Below are 7,500 nucleotides of genomic sequence, written 5' to 3'. Positions count from 1 at the left end.
ATTTTGTATCCGCCATTCTCATAAGCATTATTGCTACCTGAAAAGATGACATTCCTTGTGACATTATTTGATACAGAGGGGAAGAAGCTGTTTTAATGGAAATACATGAAAATCACATGAAGTGTGAGATCGACACAAGAATGACCTGGATGCTAATGCCTTTCAAACCTTTGCTCTTTGGGTCTCGTGGGGTGCACACCGTTGCATGGGCCAGTGGCGCAATGGATAACGCGTCTGACTACGGATCAGAAGATTCTAGGGTCGACTCCTGGCTGGCTCGGTCGTGGCTTTCTTTTACTCTGGTGCCGCCTGCATTAGCCGCTCGATTCTACTGACTCACTGACTTCCTCTCTTTAGCTGCAGGAATGGAGCTCACAGATGGCAAGCAGCCCCGTTTCCCATATGGTCTAGCGGTTAGGATTCCTGGTTTTCACCCAGGCGGCCCGGGTTCGACTCCCGGTATGGGAATTGCGGTTATTTGGTATCTGTAGCCTTTTATCTGGTCGTGTCCCTGTGCTAAAACAACGAAAATCCTCTTCCAGACAAGTCTGCCGATCTCTATAGATATACTGACGAGTGATTAGATGCAACGCAGCTGGACCTCTCAGTTAATTGACTCATCTTACACGCATTTCTGCCACACTTTGGCGTAATTACATTTTTAATATTTTTAAGCCAAGGCAATGAAAAATCTCAGAGGGGAAGAAGCTGTTTCAATGGAAATACATGAAAATCACATGAAGTGTGAGATCGACACAAGAATGACCTGGATGCTAATGCCTTTCAAACCTTTGCTCTTTGGGTCTCGTGGGGTGCACACCGTCGCATGGGCCAGTGGCGCAATGGATAACGCGTCTGACTACGGATCAGAAGATTCTAGGTTCGACTCCTGGCTGGCTCGGCAATGACTTTCTTTTACTCTGGTGCCGCCTGCATTAGCCGCTCGATTCTACTGACTCACTGACTTCCTCTCTTCAGCTGCAGGAACGGAGCTCACAGAAGGCAAGCAGCCCCGTTTCCCATATGGTCTAGCGGTTAGGATTCCTGGTTTTCACCCAGGCGGCCCGGGTTCGACTCCCGGTATGGGAATTGCGGTTATTTGGTATCTGTAGCCTTTTATCTGGTCGTGTCCCTGTGCTAAAACAACGAAAATCCTCTTCCAGACAAGTCTGCCGATCTCTATAGATATACTGACGAGTGATTAGATGCAACGCAGCTGGACCTCTCAGTTAATTGACTCATCTTACACGCATTTCTGCCACACTTTGGCGTAATTACATTTTTAATATTTTTAAGCCAAGGCAATGAAAAATCTCAGTGCCGATTCCCTCCAGTTGTAGGTTGTGTTGCCGTGCCACGTTACCCCAGTTTTTCGGCCATAAATGTGAGCAGTTTCTAGGATGCTGGATGCGAAGCCAAAATCGTCAGAGATGCGAAGGGAATGTACGTGCCGCAGTGACCTTCAATCATACAAGCGCTCTGCGGGTGGGCGGGTCCTTGTCGCACTGGCCAACCACACGGGACCTGTCGCCTGTCTTGGCCAATCGGTCGGGACCGCTGTGAAACATTTCGTTGAAACAATTCTTCAACTGGCCAATAGGGGGCTGAAATATTTGTTGCACTAAAGCTGAAAGTACGCAGGCAAAAGGCAAAAAGATGCCAGACAGATTCGAGAAGCATCCCGTGTTTTCAGACTGTAGCATTTACTCTGAGTTGATTTTGTATCCGCCATTCTCATAAGCATTATTGCTACCTGAAAAGATGACATTCCTTGTGACATTATTTGATACAGAGGGGAAGAAGCTGTTTTAATGGAAATACATGAAAATCACATGAAGTGTGAGATCGACACAAGAATGACCTGGATGCTAATGCCTTTCAAACCTTTGCTCTTTGGGTCTCGTGGGGTGCACACCGTTGCATGGGCCAGTGGCGCAATGGATAACGCGTCTGACTACGGATCAGAAGATTCTAGGTTCGACTCCTGGCTGGCTCGGTCGTGGCTCTCTTTTACTCTGGTGCCGCCTGCATTAGCCGCTCGATTCTACTGACTCACTGACTTCCTCTCTTCAGCTGCAGGAACGGAGCTCACAGAAGGCAAGCAGCCCCGTTTCCCATATGGTCTAGCGGTTAGGATTCCTGGTTTTCACCCAGGCGGCCCGGGTTCGACTCCCGGTATGGGAATTGCGGTTATTTGGTATCTGTAGCCTTTTATCTGGTCGTGTCCCTGTGCTAAAACAACGAAAATCCTCTTCCAGACAAGTCTGCCGATCTCTATAGATATACTGACGAGTGATTAGATGCAACGCAGCTGGACCTCTCAGTTAATTGACTCATCTTACACGCATTTCTGCCACACTTTGGCGTAATTACATTTTTAATATTTTTAAGCCAAGGCAATGAAAAATCTCAGTGCCGATTCCCTCCAGTTGTAGGTTGTGTTGCCGTGCCACGTTACCCCAGTTTTTCGGCCATAAATGTGAGCAGTTTCTAGGATGCTGGATGCGAAGCCAAAATCGTCAGAGATGCGAAGGGAATGTACGTGCCGCAGTGACCTTCAATCATACAAGCGCTCTGCGGGTGGGCGGGTCCTTGTCGCACTGGCCAACCACACGGGACCTGTCGCCTGTCTTGGCCAATCGGTCGGGACCGCTGTGAAACATTTCGTTGAAACAATTCTTCAACTGGCCAATAGGGGGCTGAAATATTTGTTGCACTAAAGCTGAAAGTACGCAGGCAAAAGGCAAAAAGATGCCAGACAGATTCGAGAAGCATCCCGTGTTTTCAGACTGTAGCATTTACTCTGAGTTGATTTTGTATCCGCCATTCTCATAAGCATTATTGCTACCTGAAAAGATGACATTCCTTGTGACATTATTTGATACAGAGGGGAAGAAGCTGTTTTAATGGAAATACATAAATATCGCATGAAGTGTGAGATCAACACAAGAATGACCTGGATGCTAATGCCTTTCAAGCCTTTGCTCTTTGGGTCTCGTGGGGTGCACACCGTCGCATGGGCCAGTGGCGCAATGGATAACGCGTCTGACTACGGATCAGAAGATTCTAGGTTCGACTCCTGGCTGGCTCGGCAATGGCTTTCTTTTACTCTGGTGCCGCCTGCATTAGCCGCTCGATTCTACTGACTCACTGACTTCCTCTCTTCAGCTGCAGGACCGGAGCTCACAGAAGGCAAGCAGCCCCGTTTCCCATATGGTCTAGCGGTTAGGATTCCTGGTTTTCACCCAGGCGGCCCGGGTTCGACTCCCGGTATGGGAATTGCGGTTATTTGGTATCTGTAGCCTTTTATCTGGTCGTGTCCCTGTGCTAAAACAACGAAAATCCTCTTCCAGACAAGTCTGCCGATCTCTATAGATATACTGACGAGTGATTAGATGCAACGCAGCTGGACCTCTCAGTTAATTGACTCATCTTACACGCATTTCTGCCACACTTTGGCGTAATTACATTTTTAATATTTTTAAGCCAAGGCAATGAAAAATCTCAGAGGGGAAGAAGCTGTTTTAATGGAAATACATGAAAATCACATGAAGTGTGAGATCGACACAAGAATGACCTGGATGCTAATGCCTTTCAAACCTTTGCTCTTTGGGTCTCGTGGGGTGCACACCGTCGCATGGGCCAGTGGCGCAATGGATAACGCGTCTGACTACGGATCAGAAGATTCTAGGTTCGACTCCTGGCTGGCTCGGTCGTGGCTCTCTTTTACTCTGGTGCCGCCTGCATTAGCCGCTCGATTCTACTGACTCACTGACTTCCTCTCTTCAGCTGCAGGAACGGAGCTCACAGAAGGCAAGCAGCCCCGTTTCCCATATGGTCTAGCGGTTAGGATTCCTGGTTTTCACCCAGGCGGCCCGGGTTCGACTCCCGGTATGGGAATTGCGGTTATTTGGTATCTGTAGCCTTTTATCTGGTCGTGTCCCTGTGCTAAAACAACGAAAATCCTCTTCCAGACAAGTCTGCCGATCTCTATAGATATACTGACGAGTGATTAGATGCAACGCAGCTGGACCTCTCAGTTAATTGACTCATCTTACACGCATTTCTGCCACACTTTGGCGTAATTACATTTTTAATATTTTTAAGCCAAGGCAATGAAATATCTGTGCCGATTCCCTCCAGTTGTAGGTTGTGTTGCCGTGCCACGTTACCCCAGTTTTTCGGCCATAAATGTGAGCAGTTTCTAGGATGCTGGATGCGAAGCCAAAATCGTCAGAGATGCGAAGGGAATGTACGTGCCGCAGTGACCTTCAATCATACAAGCGCTCTGCGGGTGGGCGGGTCCTTGTCGCACTGGCCAACCACACGGGACCTGTCGCCTGTCTTGGCCAATCGGTCGGGAACGCTGTGAAACATTTCGTTGAAACAATTCTTCAACTGGCCAATAGGGGGCTGAAATATTTGTTGCACTAAAGCTGAAAGTACGCAGGCAAAAGGCAAAAAGATGCCAGACAGATTCGAGAAGCATCCCGTGTTTTCAGACTGTAGCATTTACTCTGAGTTGATTTTGTATCCGCCATTCTCATAAGCATTATTGCTACCTGAAAAGATGACATTCCTTGTGACATTATTTGATACAGAGGGGAAGAAGCTGTTTTAATGGAAATACATAAATATCGCATGAAGTGTGAGATCAACACAAGAATGACCTGGATGCTAATGCCTTTCAAACCTTTGCTCTTTGGGTCTCGTGGGGTGCACACCATCGCATGGGCCAGTGGCGCAATGGATAACGCATCTGACTACGGATCAGAAGATTCTAGGTTCGACTCCTGGCTGGCTCGGCAATGACTTTCTTTTACTCTGGTGCCGCCTGCATTAGCCGCTCGATTCTACTGACTCACTGACTTCCTCTCTTCAGCTGCAGGAACGGAGCTCACAGAAGGCAAGCAGCCCCGTTTCCCATATGGTCTAGTGGTTAGGATTCCTGGCTTTCACCCAGGCGGCCCGGGTTCGACTCCCGGTATGGGAATTGCGGTTATTTGGTATCTGTAGCCTTTTATCTGGTCGTGTCCCTGTGCTAAAACAACGAAAATCCTCTTCCAGACAAGTCTGCCGATCTCTATAGATATACTGACGAGTGATTAGATGCAACGCAGCTGGACCTCTCAGTTAATTGACTCATCTTACACGCATTTCTGCCACACTTTGGCGTAATTACATTTTTAATATTTTTAAGCCAAGGCAATGAAAAATCTCAGTGCCGATTCCCTCCAGTTGTAGGTTGTGTTGCCGTGCCACGTTACCCCAGTTTTTCGGCCATAAATGTGAGCAGTTCCTAGGATGCTGGATGCGAAGCCAAAATCGTCAGAGATGCGAAGGGAATGTACGTGCCGCAGTGACCTTCAATCATACAAGCGCTCTGCGGGTGGGCGGGTCCTTGTCGCACTGGCCAACCACACGGGACCTGTCGCCTGTCTTGGCCAATCGGTCGGGACCGCTGTGAAACATTTCGTTGAAACAATTCTTCAACTGGCCAATAGGGGGCTGAAATATTTGTTGCACTAAAGCTGAAAGTAGGGAGGCAAAAGGCAAAAAGATGCCAGACAGATTCGAGAAGCATCCCGTGTTTTCAGACTGTAGCATTTACTCTGAGTTGATTTTGTATCCGCCATTCTCATAAGCATTATTGCTACCTGAAAAGATGACATTCCTTGTGACATTATTTGATACAGAGGGGAAGAAGCTGTTTTAATGGAAATACATAAATATCGCATGAAGTGTGAGATTGACACAAGAATGACCTGGATGCTAATGCCTTTCAAGCCTTTGCTCTTTGGGTCTCGTGGGGTGCACACCGTCGCATGGGCCAGTGGCGCAATGGATAACGCGTCTGACTACGGATCAGAAGATTCTAGGTTCGACTCCTGGCTGGCTCGGTCGTGGCTCTCTTTTACTCTGGTGCCGCCTGCATTAGCCGCTCGATTCTACTGACTCACTGACTTCCTCTCTTCAGCTGCAGGAACGGAGCTCACAGAAGGCAAGCAGCCCCGTTTCCCATATGGTCTAGCGGTTAGGATTCCTGGTTTTCACCCAGGCGGCCCGGGTTCGACTCCCGGTATGGGAATTGCGGTTATTTGGTATCTGTAGCCTTTTATCTGGTCGTGTCCCTGTGCTAAAACAACGAAAATCCTCTTCCAGACAAGTCTGCCGATCTCTATAGATATACTGACGAGTGATTAGATGCAACGCAGCTGGACCTCTCAGTTAATTGACTCATCTTACACGCATTTCTGCCACACTTTGGCGTAATTACATTTTTAATATTTTTAAGCCAAGGCAATGAAAAATCTCAGAGGGGAAGAAGCTGTTTTAATGGAAATACATGAAAATCACATGAAGTGTGAGATTGACACAAGAATGACCTGGATGCTAATGCCTTTCAAGCCTTTGCTCTTTGGGTCTCGTGGGGTGCACACCGTCGCATGGGCCAGTGGCGCAATGGATAACGCGTCTGACTACGGATCAGAAGATTCTAGGTTCGACTCCTGGCTGGCTCGGTCGTGGCTCTCTTTTACTCTGGTGCCGCCTGCATTAGCCGCTCGATTCTACTGACTCACTGACTTCCTCTCTTCAGCTGCAGGAACGGAGCTCACAGAAGGCAAGCAGCCCCGTTTCCCATATGGTCTAGCGGTTAGGATTCCTGGTTTTCACCCAGGCGGCCCGGGTTCGACTCCCGGTATGGGAATTGCGGTTATTTGGTATCTGTAGCCTTTTATCTGGTCGTGTCCCTGTGCTAAAACAACGAAAATCCTCTTCCAGACAAGTCTGCCGATCTCTCTAGATATACTGACGAGTGATTAGATGCAACGCAGCTGGACCTCTCAGTTAATTGACTCATCTTACACGCATTTCTGCCACACTTTGGCGTAATTACATTTTTAATATTTTTATGCCAAGGCAATGAAAAATCTCAGTGCCGATTCCCTCCAGTTGTAGGTTGTGTTGCCGTGCCACGTTACCCCAGTTTTTCGGCCATAAATGTGAGCAGTTTCTAGGATGCTGGATGCGAAGCCAAAATCGTCAGAGATGCGAAGGGAATGTACGTGCCGCAGTGACCTTCAATCATACAAGCGCTCTGCGGGTGGGCGGGTCCTTGTCGCACTGGCCAACCACACGGGACCTGTCGCCTGTCTTGGCCAATCGGTCGGGACCGCTGTGAAACATTTCGTTGAAACAATTCTTCAACTGGCCAATAGGGGGCTGAAATATTTGTTGCACTAAAGCTGAAAGTACGCAGGCAAAAGGCAAAAAGATGCCAGACAGATTCGAGAAGCATCCCGTGTTTTCAGACTGTAGCATTTACTCTGAGTTGATTTTGTATCCGCCATTCTCATAAGCATTATTGCTACCTGAAAAGATGACATTCCTTGTGACATTATTTGATACAGAGGGGAAGAAGCTGTTTTAATGGAAATACATAAATATCGCATGAAGTGTGAGATCAACACAAGAATGACCTGGATGCTAATGCCTTTC

At 47.9% G+C, this 7,500-nt stretch overlaps 15 non-coding genes across 15 annotated transcripts; all 15 read left to right on the top strand.

Annotated features, from left to right (window-relative positions):
- Nucleotides 1-396: 396 nt before the first annotated feature.
- trnae-uuc (transfer RNA glutamic acid (anticodon UUC)) lies at nt 397-468 on the top strand. The gene has a single exon. It is a non-coding gene; the product is annotated as a tRNA-Glu (tRNA).
- A 360-nt stretch (nt 469-828) lies between these two features.
- trnar-acg (transfer RNA arginine (anticodon ACG)) lies at nt 829-901 on the top strand. The gene has a single exon. It is a non-coding gene; the product is annotated as a tRNA-Arg (tRNA).
- Nucleotides 902-1,017: 116 nt separating this feature from the next.
- Nucleotides 1,018-1,089, top strand: trnae-uuc (transfer RNA glutamic acid (anticodon UUC)). Its single transcript has one exon. It is a non-coding gene; the product is annotated as a tRNA-Glu (tRNA).
- Nucleotides 1,090-1,923: 834 nt separating this feature from the next.
- On the top strand, nt 1,924-1,996 carry trnar-acg (transfer RNA arginine (anticodon ACG)). The gene has a single exon. It is a non-coding gene; the product is annotated as a tRNA-Arg (tRNA).
- Nucleotides 1,997-2,112: 116 nt separating this feature from the next.
- trnae-uuc (transfer RNA glutamic acid (anticodon UUC)) lies at nt 2,113-2,184 on the top strand. Its single transcript has one exon. It is a non-coding gene; the product is annotated as a tRNA-Glu (tRNA).
- An 834-nt stretch (nt 2,185-3,018) lies between these two features.
- Nucleotides 3,019-3,091, top strand: trnar-acg (transfer RNA arginine (anticodon ACG)). Its single transcript has one exon. It is a non-coding gene; the product is annotated as a tRNA-Arg (tRNA).
- Nucleotides 3,092-3,207: 116 nt separating this feature from the next.
- Nucleotides 3,208-3,279, top strand: trnae-uuc (transfer RNA glutamic acid (anticodon UUC)). The gene has a single exon. It is a non-coding gene; the product is annotated as a tRNA-Glu (tRNA).
- Nucleotides 3,280-3,639: 360 nt separating this feature from the next.
- trnar-acg (transfer RNA arginine (anticodon ACG)) lies at nt 3,640-3,712 on the top strand. Its single transcript has one exon. It is a non-coding gene; the product is annotated as a tRNA-Arg (tRNA).
- A 116-nt stretch (nt 3,713-3,828) lies between these two features.
- trnae-uuc (transfer RNA glutamic acid (anticodon UUC)) lies at nt 3,829-3,900 on the top strand. Its single transcript has one exon. It is a non-coding gene; the product is annotated as a tRNA-Glu (tRNA).
- Nucleotides 3,901-4,732: 832 nt separating this feature from the next.
- Nucleotides 4,733-4,805, top strand: trnar-acg (transfer RNA arginine (anticodon ACG)). The gene has a single exon. It is a non-coding gene; the product is annotated as a tRNA-Arg (tRNA).
- A 116-nt stretch (nt 4,806-4,921) lies between these two features.
- Nucleotides 4,922-4,993, top strand: trnae-uuc (transfer RNA glutamic acid (anticodon UUC)). The gene has a single exon. It is a non-coding gene; the product is annotated as a tRNA-Glu (tRNA).
- An 834-nt stretch (nt 4,994-5,827) lies between these two features.
- Nucleotides 5,828-5,900, top strand: trnar-acg (transfer RNA arginine (anticodon ACG)). Its single transcript has one exon. It is a non-coding gene; the product is annotated as a tRNA-Arg (tRNA).
- Nucleotides 5,901-6,016: 116 nt separating this feature from the next.
- trnae-uuc (transfer RNA glutamic acid (anticodon UUC)) lies at nt 6,017-6,088 on the top strand. Its single transcript has one exon. It is a non-coding gene; the product is annotated as a tRNA-Glu (tRNA).
- A 360-nt stretch (nt 6,089-6,448) lies between these two features.
- On the top strand, nt 6,449-6,521 carry trnar-acg (transfer RNA arginine (anticodon ACG)). Its single transcript has one exon. It is a non-coding gene; the product is annotated as a tRNA-Arg (tRNA).
- Nucleotides 6,522-6,637: 116 nt separating this feature from the next.
- Nucleotides 6,638-6,709, top strand: trnae-uuc (transfer RNA glutamic acid (anticodon UUC)). Its single transcript has one exon. It is a non-coding gene; the product is annotated as a tRNA-Glu (tRNA).
- Nucleotides 6,710-7,500: the final 791 nt, after the last annotated feature.

This window comes from Paramormyrops kingsleyae, chromosome 22 (genome assembly GCF_048594095.1).
Source record: "Paramormyrops kingsleyae isolate MSU_618 chromosome 22, PKINGS_0.4, whole genome shotgun sequence".
NCBI classification, from domain to species: domain Eukaryota; kingdom Metazoa; phylum Chordata; class Actinopteri; order Osteoglossiformes; family Mormyridae; genus Paramormyrops; species Paramormyrops kingsleyae.
This window is presented reverse-complemented; position numbering and strand designations above follow the sequence as displayed.